We start from the raw sequence: 14,932 nt of genomic DNA, 5'->3' as shown, positions 1-14,932 counted from the left end.
CACAAAAAAAACCCCACCCTAGAGCAATTTACCCATTGAAGAAATGTCACACTGGGGACTTTCAAGGCCAGGTTGGACTGTGCTTTGAGGAATGTGGCCTAGTAGAAGGTGTCCGTTTCTGTGGCAGTGTGGGTTGGAACAAGGCACTCTTCAAGGTCCCTTCCAACCCAAACCATTCTATCATTCTATGACTTCATTTTCAGTCAAAGCTTTCCTAGGTCATAGTACCCACAAAAATAACATTGGATCATGTTTAAGCTCTCTCTATGATATGCATGTCTTCTTTCTGCAGTAAGGAGCACATTGTCTCTGCTAGAGAAGATCCCTGTATTTTTTTTTGCAGACAAGGGACTTCGACTCACACAGACTTGTACTTACACAGACTGATACCTTTATCTCTTGTTTAGTTAGACTGCACAGTCACAGGCAGTTTCCCTTGAACAAATGGCATGTTAACAGTTTGCTCTGAATGTAAAAGTTTTGTCACATCCCAGACCTGAAACCCCCAAGCATAGAAGAATACGGACAAGCCTAATAGATTGCTTGAAGATGCCAGACAACATTTTAGATGTATGAACTCAACTCTTGCCTATGCTACATGAAGAACACTGTGCTGAGTCCCTAAAGAAGAAATTACCTCTACTGAATGCATCAGTCTGAAAAAGGAAACTTAGATTATAAATCTGGACAGTTTGGAAAGAAAATGCTATGAATCCTACTGAGGGTTGCACGCCAAGTTCTGATTTGAGAGTCCAAGCAGGGGTCCTGTTGAGCAGTGTACTATATACAGACAAATCTGGCTTCCAGCACACAAACTGGCACACTAATAAATCCATAGATAAAAAAAACAACATAAAAGCTGCTATATAAATAATTCAATCATATTACCTGATTTTAAAACTTTCAGTCAGCTTCACAGAGAGTTTCATTATGGACCAGTTCTAATTCTGAAGTATTTTAGCAAGGAGTTTTGTCATTGATCCAGAAGTCAAAGTCTTTGCTCCCTGATCTTGTTTAGAGTAAGGTCCTTACCTTACCTTGGGGTAAGACTCCTACCACTGAATTCAAGCACAAATCTATGATCAATGATGAAAATTGGAGTAAGGACTCTGAGCTTTTGCTTGCTTGTTTGTTCTTAAATAATCATGTCTTCAAATTAGTATGTTTTTGAGTATGTACACGGGACACCAATTCTTAGTTCAATTAGATGCTATTTTTCAACTTCCTTTTAAGTTTCAAACATATTTAAAACCTACTTCTAAAACAATCAGCCAAAAATCCAAGAGCTTGAGAATCTCCCATTACTGCAAACTCGCTTTTTACAAACAGCATATATTTAAAAGGGCTAATTTTAATTTTCTCTATCATGCATATGACTAAATCCATGATGGGTAAAGCTGGTATGTCAAGTGCTAATGACGAAGCACAGGAAAGGCTGACTGGCTAGTACCATTACGAGGTGAGACTTGCAAAGTAGGGTCAGAAATACCTCCTGGCAATGTGGTACTCTAAGGTTATTGGCAGGAAACAGGTATTCACAATTGCTAGCGAAATTATTTTTAAATTTAATGTGCTGGACAGAGTGGGCAATTGGCCAAATTCTTCTCTCAGCAACATAAATGTAATTCTGAAGTGACTCCATTGACCTGAGCGCTGAAGTAGAAATGTGAATCTATTTCTATCTTGAATGTGTTGCAGCCTGTCACATTAGTTCTGTGATCCTGTTAGATCCTACAAGTAAACAGGTCAAGATGTGTCAATAAGCAGACGGGAGATTGTCAAACAACCTCTAAATGTGTGAAGGAAGAGGTGCTGGTACCATCATAAGCATCACTTTTGGAGCATATCCCTTAAGGGTTTTACCTGAATGATGTCCACTTAGGCCCAAACATTCCCATTACCTTAGCTATAGTGCAAGAACCCCAAGAGAGATTTCCACTCATAGAAGGGTAAAGTGTGTAATTTCTTCCATTCATGCCTTTTGATGTCTCTTAAGTCTTCTTTAGGTTACACTTCTGAAGACTGCTATCCTTCTCCCTCATATTCAGCTGGGCAAGCTGCTCCCACAAACAGACCCTATTCCTTTTCCATCAGGATGAGGTTTCTCACCAAAGACTTATTTTCTGAATTACTTAAACCAGCAAACAACCCTGGGACATAGGAAAAGAATGCACCAATAAGTCTGCTATTAGATTTAAGGCAAAGTAGCCACAGGGAGACAACAACCTCTTCAGCTGCATCCCAGATGGAATGCCTGTCATTACTGGGTACTTGGGTGTCTGTGGCAAGGCAGGGAAACATGTCTTGCAGGTCTTCTCAGTAAGATGATCTAAGAATCTTTTTGAGACAATTTAATCAATTTCAGAGCTTGTTTGCTCCCAGAAGGATTCCCTCTATCAGAATGGTTTGCTTGGCTCTAGCCCTTGTAAAAGCAACTCTGATCCCCACCAAATACATTTAAGTACTTTAGATGGACAGTCTAAAATATGGGAAAAATTCCTTGACTGATCTGTAGTGAAGATGAAGTGAACTTACACTTTACGTGATGTTAGATGGCAGTACGCTTCTGTGTTAAAGACCTGACATGCCTTCCAGTGCCCTAGGAATATTTGAGATATTAACTCTGGAGCTTCAGTCAGGTTACAAATTTTCATCCTACTGACCTGCATTATTGGTGCAGTCTTAATGCCTGCACTGGTCTTGGTCTCGTGTCCCAAGCTTCTGTTTTTCTGCACAGACAACTGGAGAAACTTCATTACAGGAAGTGATTTGAAAGTACATCTTTAAGTATACAAAGCACTTCACAATCTTTTCAATTAAATGAAAATATATATCAGATGCCATTAGTCAAGAAAGATACTTAAAATTTACAAGAGAAGAAAAAGTCAGAGAACTCTCTTAAATCGTAACTGTTTTGTTCAAGTTAATAGCACAGTTTTAAAAATTTAACCTTTTTTGGTTCTTATCTACTAAGGGAAACACCGCAAAATACCAAGAAACACTAATAAAATAATAAAATGAAACACACAATCCATCAATACCGAGATCTCATCTTTCTACAAACGATGAATCCTTCACTTCATGCTAAGGTAAAAACACTCACATGGAGCAACCTCTGCTAGGCCTCTGCCTCCAAACAATGCTTCAGTATTTTTATTTCCTATGGCTCTGTGTATATATGTGACAATAGGATCAAGCCTTGTTAGCCAAGTTATCTTTTCTTTCCACTTCTCAAAAGCCACTAAACTTTGACTGAACTAAGACAACAGGATCAGTTCTGCTGTGCTCTCATTTTAACACCCGAAGATAGCAATAATCAATACCACTGAACAATCTATTATCTTAAATTAAAAATAAAATTCACATGACTCTTCTATAATCAAAAAACTCCTTAGATAAGAGAAATATACAGAAACTGATTTTCCAAGCTTGGCAGATTATAAATAGCTGTAGGTACGTAGAAAAACTTTTTGATGCTATTTTCAACACAAGTTTTCCAATAGGCAACCCATTGTAAGGAGTATACATCAATTTATTACCAGCTAAAAACTGCCATAGCCACCTGGTATAAAGCGTTTGTCTGGTACAACCCTACTCTGCCAGTTCAGATTTGATCAAAATTGTTTGATGGCATAATTTTGTGCTACCAAGCACATACTGGGTCAGGTATCATCTGTCTGTACTACTCAGATTTTATGCCAGATAAAGTACAGCGTGTCCTTCTACAGTCACCAAGAAAGCATAAAGCCAGGACAAAACCTGTCTAATGTGCTTTGACTAACTCAACAGCAACAAGATCACACCAAACCCAGGTCAAAGTAGACCTTACGGGTGATGCAACAGTGCCCAGGTCTAGAGTTAATGATTGTGAAAATGACACAAAACCACCAGAATTTATTTCTCTGCCCTCACCCATAGAACACTTTTACAGTAATGTGCACACATCTGAAATTATGACTTTGGTTCTAAAAATCAGTTTTGGGTACAACTGAGACTGCCTTTCTGTAAGCAAGTGCATAGTAGAACTTGGGTATGAATATGGTCTGGATCAACCAAATGGGAAAAAAATATTGAAGTGGAAAAAAGAATATATTCAAATCAAGCAAACAACTTGCAAAATTTGGTTGTTGGAGTTTGTTTTCCATAATAACCATTCTGTTAGTGGTCTAATTATCAAAACCTCAGGGTCTTGTTCAAGGATGCAAGAAGGTGACGGAACACCAGCCCTACCAAGGGTGGTGATTTGGGTGTCCGCACTCCCTGCATGGCTCAGTGGCTGCAAAGCCAGCTGCATCACACTGTCAGCAAACCTCAGGCCTGCTTGTGATAAATGGTGTCCTAATTGTCACATGGCCAGGGAGCAAAAATGTATATGTGATTGTCCTGGGTTCAGCAGTAGCAGTCATGTTTTTTCCTTTGTGTTAGCTGGTGCAGTGCTGTGTTTTGACTTCTAGTTTTGAGAACAGCGTTGGTGAAGCCGATGTTTTCGGTTGTTGCTAAGTGATGTTTACCCTGACCAAGGACTCTGTGAGGCTCATGCTCTGCCAGGGAGGAGGGGAAGCTGTGAGGAAGCAGAGACGGGGCGCCTGACCCGGGCTAGCCGGGGAGGTATTCCATACCACAGCACGTCATGCCCGGGGTGAGGGGTAACTGGGAGTTACCCGGAAGGACAGGAGCTTCCGGGTGGAACTCGTTTTCTTGGCCGGTGGTATCGTATTCTCTTCCCTTGTTATTTTCCCTTATCATTGTTTTAGCTGATAGTAGCGGTGGTGATTTGTTGCTGGACTGTTCTTGTCTCAACCCGTAGGAGTTGCACTCTCTCGATCCTCCTCCCCGTTCCTCCGGGAGCGGGGAAGGGGAGAGCCCCGGTGCAGGGAGGGGGGGGGAGACGAACACGGACCTTGATTGTTGTCAGCTTGGCACCACTCACTGGGAGTGAGTGAACAAGTTACCTGACTGGGTTTAAACCACGACAGTTCTTTTTGGCGCCCAACGTGGGGCACTAGGGGTTGAGATAAGAACAGATCTGACTGGATTGATAGTCACTCGTCACAATGCTGATTTATTGGCTCTCAAGGTTTTTCCTCTTGATCTCACAGTTTCAGTATACCATATCTTACGTCCATCCGGTATTGGCTGTATTAGTGTTTTTCAAGTGTGGGGCTTGGGCTAAGGTTTTTATCCCATTGTACTTTATGGTAATGACTTGTAATACAATAGAATCATTGATCATGAAACTGATCTGGCTTATGTTCCCAGTGTGGTCACCACCTTTATACTTTGGGAGGTATATGATGGAGGTGCTTAGCAATTACACATCTTTTTTCTCCTTCTCAGGTGCTCAACCTGTGAAGGAGACATCCTTTTACCCTCCTAGTCGTCCCCCCAGACCATTTACATTTGAGAGTTTCGAATTTTTTAAATGGCCTTTTAATGCTCTTGAGACTTGTTTGCTGATGGTGATGGGAATCACCATGCTAACACGCATACAGAGTGTGTTTTGCCCACTACTGATTTCAAGAGTTAAGCAGATTCAGGTTTGGGTCTTGTCTGGGGTCAAACGACGATGTAGGAGGACCGAGAGATTTTCCCAGAGGCTGGACAGCCATGAGTGGCAGGGTGTGTGGGATAGTATGGGCAAGTATCTAGGTCAGTGGGCCCCCCCAGTATTTTGGAATTTCACTACCGAACAACTGCAAAATCCAGAAGAATTAGTAAAACACTTAAATGAGGTGTGTGGTCATTCTGGCCATACCAGAGATGGACAAATCACGGCAACGTGCTGGGGCTTGGCCTATGCTTACAGGGCCTTGTTCAACACTATCCAGCACCTTCAAAAGGAAAAGAATGTCGGCGGATTTGAGGGCAAAGCGACAGTCGCTACTCAAACTTTGGCTGCAATGAACTGCGCAGCTACCCCAGTGGCAAGTACAGCAGCTGCTCAAACTTCAACTGCAACAGACAGCGCGGTTACCCCAGCTCCAAGCACGGTAGCTACACCACCCCCAGCAACAAGTACAGTCGCTACTCAAACCACAGTGATAATCACTGCAGCCAAACCAGAGGACCAATTCGTACCAATATCGGTTGCCCCTGTACGCAAGAGAACAAGCAAAAAGGAGGCAAAAAGGGTGAAGCGAGATGAAGAACCAATGAATTCACCACCCGGTCCAGAATCTGATCAGGAGTCATCCTCACATGACGAAGAAGAAGAAGAAGAGGTAACTTCTCGACCTCGGACCTCAACCGAGCTGCGGAATATGCGAAAAGATTTTACCCGTCAACCAGGGGAGCACATCATCACCTGGTTACTCCGATGCTGGGACAATGGGGCCGATGGTCACGAACTAGAAGGTACAGAAGCCAAGCAGCTGGGATCACTTGCTAGAGAAGGGGGAATTGACAAAGCAATTGCAAGAGAGAAAAAGTCCCTCAGCCTTTGGAGGAGGCTCTTGGCAGCTGTGAAAGAAAGGTTTCCGTACAAGGACGATGTTACGAGTCGTTCGGCCAAGTGGACTACTATAGACAAAGGCATCCAGTCTCTGAGGGAATCGGCCATCGTAGAGATGATCTATCACATCAAGCCGAATAACGGGGATACACCTATAGATCCAGATGAAGTTGAATGTACACGACCCATGTGGCGAAAACTTACACGGAATGCACCGTCATCATATGCCCATTCATTGGCAACAGTGACCTGGAATGACATAGTACCACTAACAGTGGATGAAATGGTTCATAAACTCCGAGAGTTCGAAGACAATCTCACTCCTTCCATCATCTCAGCTGTGAAAAAACTGTCCCAGGACCTCGACAAATTGAGGGACGATGTATCTGATTTATCCAGCTCCTCACGTGTACCAACACGCGTCTCAGCTATTAACAAAAGACGTCCTATTGTTCAAGAGAGGAGATACAGAAGGTATACGCCACGGGGTACCCTATGGTTTTACCTGCTGGATCACGGAGAAGACATGACAAAGTGGGATGGAAAACCTACTTCAGCTTTGGAGGAACGGGTGAGTGAACTGAAGAGGGGAGCAAGGGCCAAGACTGATCGTCCCATGAGAGCTACGGCTTCAGTTTCTGGTGAGCAGTTTCCCAGATGGAGTGGAAGAGCTGATTTTACTCCAGCTCCTGTGATAACGAAGAATAATCCCTTTCAACACGACTTAAGTGTCCAATGCTGTGACGACCATTAGAGGGGCCCTGCCTCCAGCCAGGTGGAGGTAGGGGACAATCGGATTTACTGGACTGTGTGGATCAGATGGCCTGGCACATCAGTCCCACAGAAGTATAAGGCTCTAGTAGATACCGGTGCACAGTGTACCCTGATGCCATCAAGCTGTCAAGGGCTGGAACCCATCTATATTTCTGGAGTAACAGGAGGATCCCAAGAGTTGACTGTGCTGGAGGCTGAAATCAGCCTGACTGGGAGGGAGTGGCAAAAGCACCCTATTGTGACTGGTCCAGAGGCTCCATGCATCCTCGGCATAGACTACCTCAAGAGAGGGTACTTCAAAGACCCAAAAGGGTACCGGTGGGCTTTTGGTATTGCTGCTTTGGAGACTGAGGAAATTGAGCAGCTGTCCACCTTGCCTGGTCTCTCAGAAGATCCCTCTGCTGTGGGGTTGCTGAAAGTTGAAGAACAACAAGTGCCAATTGCGACCACAACAGTGCACCGGCGGCAATATCGCACCAACCGAGACTCCCTGATTCCCATCCATCAGCTGATCCGTAGACTGGAGAGTCAGGGGGTGATCAGCAGGACCCGCTCACCCTTCAATAGCCCCATATGGCCAGTGCGAAAGTCTAATGGAGAATGGAGACTAACAGTAGACTATCGTGGCCTGAATGAAGTCACACCACCATTGAGTGCTGCCGTACCGGACATGCTAGAACTTCAGTATGAGCTAGAGTCAAAAGCAGCCAAGTGGTATGCCACGATTGATATTGCCAATGCATTTTTCTCCATTCCTTTGGCAGCAGAGTGCAGGCCACAGTTTGCTTTTACTTGGAGGGGTGTCCAGTTCACTTGGAACCGACTGCCCCAGGGGTGGAAACACAGCCCTACCATTTGCCATGGACTGATCCAGACTGCACTGGAACAGGGGCAAGCTCCAGAACACCTGCAATACATTGATGACATTATTGTGTGGGGCGATACAGCGGAAGAAGTCTTTGAGAAAGGGAGGAAAATAATCCAAATCCTGCTGAAAGCCGGTTTTGCCATAAAACGGAGTAAGGTCAAGGGACCTGCACAGGAGATACAATTTTTGGGAATAAAATGGCATGATGGACGTAGACAGATCCCCACAGATGTGATCAACAAGATAACAGCAATGTCTCCACCAACTAATAAGAAAGAAACGCAAGCTTTCTTGGGTGCAGTGGGGTTCTGGAGAATGCACATCCCAAATTACAGTTCGATTGTAAGCCCTCTCTATCATGTGACCCGGAAGAAGAATGATTTTAAATGGGGCCCTGAGCAGCAACAAGCCTTTGAGCAAATTAAACGCGAGATAGTTCATGCAGTAGCCCTTGGACCAGTCCGAACCGGACCAGATGTAAAAAATGTGCTGTACACTGCAGCTGGGGAGAACGGTCCTACCTGGAGCCTCTGGCAGAAAGCTCCAGGGGAGACTCGAGGTCGACCCCTCGGCTTTTGGAGTCGGGGATACAAAGGATCTGAGGCCAGCTATACCCCAACTGAGAAAGAGATACTGGCAGCCTATGAAGGGGTTCGAGCTGCTTCGGAAGTGATTGGCACTGAAGCACAGCTCCTCCTGGCACCCCGGCTGCCCGTGCTGGGCTGGATGTTCAAAGGCAGGGTCTCCTCTACACATCATGCAACTGATGCTACATGGAGTAAATGGGCTGCACTAATTACACAACGAACTCGAATAGGAAATCCCAGTCGTCCAGGCATTCTAGAAGTCATCATGGACTGGCCAGAGGGCAAAGATTTCGGAATGTCACCAGAGGAGGAGGTGGTGCGTGCTGAAGAGGCCCCACCATATAATAAACTGTCAGAAAGTGAAAAGCAGTATGCCTTGTTTACTGATGGCTCTTGCCGTATTGTGGGAAAGCATCGGAGATGGAAGGCAGCTGTATGGAGTCCTGGACGACAAGTTGCAGAAACTGCTGAAGGAGAGGGTGAATCGAGTCAATTTGCCGAGGTGAAAGCCATCCAGCTGGCCCTGGACATTGCTGAACGAGAAAAGTGGCCAGTACTTTATCTCTATACTGACTCATGGATGGTGGCAAATGCCCTGTGGGGGTGGTTGAAGCAATGGAAGCAGAGCAACTGGCAACGCAGAGGTAAACCCATCTGGGCTGCTGCACTGTGGAAAGATATTGCTGCCCGGGTGCAGAATCTGGTGGTGAAGGTACGTCATGTAGATGCCCATGTACCCAAGAGTCGGGCCACTGAGGAACACCAGAACAACCAACAAGTGGATAAAGCGGCTAAGATTGAAGTGGCTCAGATGGACTTAGATTGGCAACATAAAGGTGAATTATTTTTGGCCCGGTGGGCCCATGACACTTCAGGCCATCAAGGCAGAGATGCAACATATAGATGGGCCCGTGACCGAGGGGTGGACTTAACAATGGACACTATTGCCCAGGTTATTCATGAGTGTGAAACATGTGCTGCAATTAAACAAGCCAAGCGGTTAAAGCCTCTTTGGTATGGAGGACGATGGTTGAAGTATAAATATGGGGAGGCCTGGCAGATTGACTATATCACACTGCCACCAACCCGCCAAGGCAAGCGCCATGTGCTTACCATGGTGGAAGCAACCACCGGGTGGCTGGAAACATACGCTGTGCCCCATGCCACTGCCCGGAACACCATCCTGGGCCTTGAGAAACAGATTTTGTGGCGACACGGCACCCCAGAGAGAATTGAGTCAGACAATGGGACTCATTTCCGGAATAACCTTATAGATATTTGGGCCAAAGAGCATGGCATTGAGTGGGTATATCACATCCCCTACCATGCACCAGCCTCTGGGAAAATCGAACGGTACAATGGGCTGTTAAAAACTACACTGAGAGCGATGGGTGGGGGAACTTTCAAGCATTGGGATACACATTTACCAAAGGCCACCTGGTTGGTCAACACCAGAGGATCTGCCAACAGGGCCGGCCCAGCCCAGTCAGAACTTTTACATATTGTAGAGGGGGACAAAGTTCCCGTGGTGCATATGAAGAATTTGCTGGGGAAGACAGTCTGGGTTATTCCTGCTTCAGGTAAAGGCAAACCCACTCGTGGGATTGCTTTTGCTCAGGGACCTGGATATACTTGGTGGGTAATGCGGGAAGATGGGGAAGTCCGATGTATACCTCAAGGGGATTTGATTTTAGGGGAAAACAGCTAGTGAACTCAATTGTATGCTGTTGCCTGCTGTGTAATGCTTTTATAGCCCATCAACTAGATGTCTCCAGGTCACCAGCGACTGGCCCTGACTTCCCTCCAGCCATCATCCCAACAGAGAATGAACTTGGAACATCATGGACCGAATGGACTCGGCAGCATTATAGGGATTGGTCCATGCACTAAGAAAATGATTTTTTTCCTCTTGGTCTGTATGTATATGGATGTATATATGTGGGAGAGCGATGGTGTATTGAAAATGTGGGATCTGAGCACGACGTGAATGGTATGGAATAAGGGGTGGATAATGTCCTGGGTTCAGCAGTAGCAGTCATGTTTTTTCCTTTGTGTTAGCTGGTGCAGTGCTGTGTTTTGACTTCTAGTTTTGAGAACAGCGTTGGTGAAGCCGATGTTTTCGGTTGTTGCTAAGTGATGTTTACCCTGACCAAGGACTCTGTGAGGCTCATGCTCTGCCAGGGAGGAGGGGAAGCTGTGAGGAAGCAGAGACGGGGCGCCTGACCCGGGCTAGCCGGGGAGGTATTCCATACCACAGCACGTCATGCCCGGGGTGAGGGGTAACTGGGAGTTACCCGGAAGGACAGGAGCTTCCGGGTGGAACTCGTTTTCTTGGCCGGTGGTATCGTATTCTCTTCCCTTGTTATTTTCCCTTATCATTGTTTTAGCTGATAGTAGCGGTGGTGATTTGTTGCTGGACTGTTCTTGTCTCAACCCGTAGGAGTTGCACTCTCTCGATCCTCCTCCCCGTTCCTCCGGGAGCGGGGAAGGGGAGAGCCCCGGTGCAGGGAGGGGGGGGGAGACGAACACGGACCTTGATTGTTGTCAGCTTGGCACCACTCACTGGGAGTGAGTGAACAAGTTACCTGACTGGGTTTAAACCACGACAGTGATAAAAGATACCTCTGTCCCCTCTGAAATAATTCTCATTGATGATGTGCTCACTTATAAGCCAATTCATTTACCAGCTGCTGCAAAGCACTCCTCAGCATCAGTCTGTTGCAAACCCCAACACAAGCAGAGTGGAGTGTGTTTTACCACACGCATTGCTCTCTGTTGAGAAGGGGACAAGCTCTAACCAAAAACTGCTTCTTCATTGTTGTGTCTTTTATCCACATGCAACACCCACTGTATGGGAATGCTGAGGCTGTTAAACTGCAGTATGCAGAAAATTACGCGTTAGCTACCTCCATTATAACAGGCTGTCATCTTTCAGCACAGAGCAGCCATTAATCATCCAACAATCGTTCAGCCATCCTTTCGGTGAAGCATTAAACTGTGGCCTTTTCTGCTTGTCTCTAGTGATCATCCAGGTGGAAATTAGAAATCCCAGAGTGCTTTTCAAAAGGAACAGGGGCTAACCCGGGTGACCTTCAGTAATAAAAGAGAAAACCTGTTTCCATTGTCCACAGCTGTGTGTAAGCTATCACCAAGTACATAATAGGCACCACATTTACCTACACAGTCATCACTTCTCCAGCATTCAACTCATTCATCTGTAGAGTGGTTTGGGACACCTTGAGTATGAAATATGCTTTGTGAAATCAAATTCCATTATCCTTTACAGCATGTTGACAAGCATTTTCAACTAAAAATTTCAGTGCCCCGTGATTCAATCTTAAAAAAATCTCCTCCTGGTGTAGCAATTTGCAGTAGTGCTTCACCTTCATGCAGGGAAGTAAGTGCTCAGTACACCACAAAACATATGCTAATAAGGGTGGGCAAAAGTCACTTAACATGGACAAATGTTTTTTGTTGGTTTCCCTCTCTTTTTTTTTACTTAGATTGGTTTTCTTTGTTGTTAAAGTTATGATGCCCATGTTCTCTAGATTGGATGAAGTCTTATTCTTTCAGAGCTTCTGGATGAAAAACATTTAGGGACTTACATAATCACCTTCTTAACTAGATTTTGAGGTCATTTTCATACATTAGCTTAAAAGAATTACAACACAATTTAATCATAAATTTTGTTACTATAACTTACCCTTAAAAAATCACACTTACATTGAGCAAGTAATATTTTTCATGTTTTATTCACTAAAGCCCAATTCTGAAGACATTTTGATCCATAATCAGCAATTTCCTAAAGCATATTCCACTTTTCAGCATAATGGTGAAATTTAAAACTAGAAAAAACAACTGCAATGGAAGGCAGTTAAGTGTCTAACTGACTAGAAGTGGGTAGAAATAAAGTGCCTGATTCCTTAATGTTTTTGTAGTTTCACAGTATCACAGTATGCTAGAGATTGGAAGGGACCTCGAAAGATCATCTAGTCCAATCCCACTGCCGGAGCAGGAACACCTAGATAATGTTACACAGGAATGTGTCCAGGCGGGTTTTGAATGTCTCCAGGGAAGGAGACTCCACCACCTCCCTGGGCAGCCTGTTCCAGTGTTCCGTCTAGCCAAGGCCATATAAAATATGTGCTCAGTGTTAACCAGGTCCAGAAGAAGGGGCTGTGACCTGCAGAGGTCCTCTCTATCCTTCACTCTTCTCCCATTCTATGTGCTCTGCTACCTGCTCACTTGAGAGAATTTGCAGTACACCAATTGGTTTATAGGATTACAACAGGTTTTGCACCATGGTCACTACAACATTATCCAAGTGACAAATAAGTTCACAGAGAAGCAACCAAGGGGATTTTTACTGAGACTGCAAAATTTATTTTTAGCAACGTTAAGTCATATAGGAAACAGGACACACAAGCACAGCCACATGGAATGAGAATAAATATTGGCAGAGGGGACATACCAGTATGCATGCTTTGGACCATATATCTGAAAAATCTCACAACTGCAGTTAGATTGAGGCAGACAAAAATGTGTTGTTATTCCCTTTCAGTTTTTTTTTCAAATGTACAGATTACATGGACTGAATTAATTCCTAATTGTTCCCTGATGTGCACTGGAAGGCAAGATTCTCATAGCAGAAGGTTTCACAATCGTGTGAATTTGTGTACATGCATGTGCTTAAACTTCATAGACCATGGGCATGATTTTAGAAATCAGTTATCATTAAGCTCTACCTAATCTGTGTATAAAGTTAGTAAAGTTAAGCACATGCATTTCCTGGGGAGGTAAACATAGTTAAAGAGATGGAGAATAAGAAAAATATGAATGTGAGATGCAGATATTTTATTCATTTGGTAATACTGCTTCTACAAGCACTGAGCTTTCAAATATGTTCTTCAATAAGTGAGCATTTACAACATGTGTTGGGCGATTGCGCATTCCTTTTTTGTAACACCCTCAGTTAAAAAAAAGACAAAGTAGGACAAATTGTCCCCAAATGCAAAACTACAGAAAGTGACATTTAAAATAGCACATTGGAAACTGCAATGAACAACAAAATGCATGAAGCCAAGGTGAATTCGGCACAGAGAGAGATGCACATTAAACCACGCTGGCCCAACAGCCCTCTGGTGTCAAAACTGCAAGTGTCCTGACTGCAAAGAGCGAAAGAAAAAGGACGGCTACTCCCCAGCTTGATACATTGCTGGTTACTTGACCAATGATTTATATCAGGTGCCTAACGTATCCACTCTCAATTCTTCTGCAATTAAGGAGGGCAGGGCAGACCAGTGACAAACGGCTTTCCTACAGCGCTTTTGGCTTTAGCTATTATCCCTTAGATATCTTTAAACTAATTCATCCCTCTTTAGAATCCCAGGTTTGGGTTGATAAATCAAGTGAGACCTGTGTGTGCTGGGAGCTGATTACAGGGTCATTCCTCAGCAGAAATGTTTGACCATAGTTTCCCAACTTCATATTTTATCTAGCAGCTGGTGATGTATCATCACTAATCCAAATGCAAAGTATCAGGAAATAAAAGAAGGAGGTACTGTTTATAATAAATCACTGACAGGGAAAGCCTGACCTTTTCATTTCCTACAAGGTATTTCATTGTTAGACCACAGACAAACAGAATTTTTCACCTGGTGCTTAATATGCATCAGAAGAGAACAAAGGTTTATAAGAGAAGAAGAAGAGGGTACTACCTTCAACTACAGGACACTTATCTTTCCATAGATCAAAAAGACAATGTTGTTTATAACACTCTTTTCTTAAGAATCCTTTATTCTTTTTATTAGACCATAATTTAATGATAAAATGCACTCCCTACCTTTCATCCTGAAGGGAGATTCAGAGACTTTGTTAACTTTAAAATGCTTCTTTAAAAACGTGTGATTTTTAAGGCAAATGCTTATCATTGAAAGAAAATATAAATGACTGGCACCATAATGATATATAAACATAAGATGATAACATTGCTATTATTAATGCTCAAGCTTGACATGTATCAGCCATATGTTATTATTAGTACAGCAATTGTGGCTGCAGATGGAAGCACTGTTAAGACTGGACGTAGTACAAACACCTAATAAAAAGCTTCCTCTGTGAGGAGCTTCTGTTTCACCTTTCACACACAAAGGTTGGAAAACAGAGGTACAACATAGACAGGATTAACCCAACACCTTTTTTCAAAAGTAACAAACAAACAAACAAATAAACAAAAAAGCCCAAACTAATCTG

General features: G+C 43.9%; 1 long non-coding RNA gene across 1 annotated transcript in view; it reads right to left on the bottom strand.

Annotated features, from left to right (window-relative positions):
* The window catches only part of LOC133277213 (uncharacterized), a 38,591-nt gene extending 23,963 nt beyond the window's left edge, over positions 1-14,628 (bottom strand). Inside the window, exons 1-2 of the long non-coding RNA XR_009746121.1 lie at positions 14,523-14,628; positions 12,404-12,525 (exon numbers count right to left, since the gene is read on the bottom strand). This is a non-coding gene — a long non-coding RNA (uncharacterized LOC133277213). The remainder of the gene's footprint in view (positions 1-12,403; positions 12,526-14,522) is intronic.
* Between the last annotated feature and the right edge of the window lie 304 nt (positions 14,629-14,932).

The sequence above is a fragment of the Pezoporus flaviventris genome, unplaced genomic scaffold (assembly GCF_033815535.1).
Source record: "Pezoporus flaviventris isolate CSIRO_AGI_PZ_B2104156 unplaced genomic scaffold, CSIRO_AGI_Pfla_v1 ptg000054l, whole genome shotgun sequence".
In the NCBI taxonomy this organism is placed as follows: Eukaryota; Metazoa; Chordata; class Aves; order Psittaciformes; family Psittacidae; genus Pezoporus; species Pezoporus flaviventris.
This window is presented reverse-complemented; position numbering and strand designations above follow the sequence as displayed.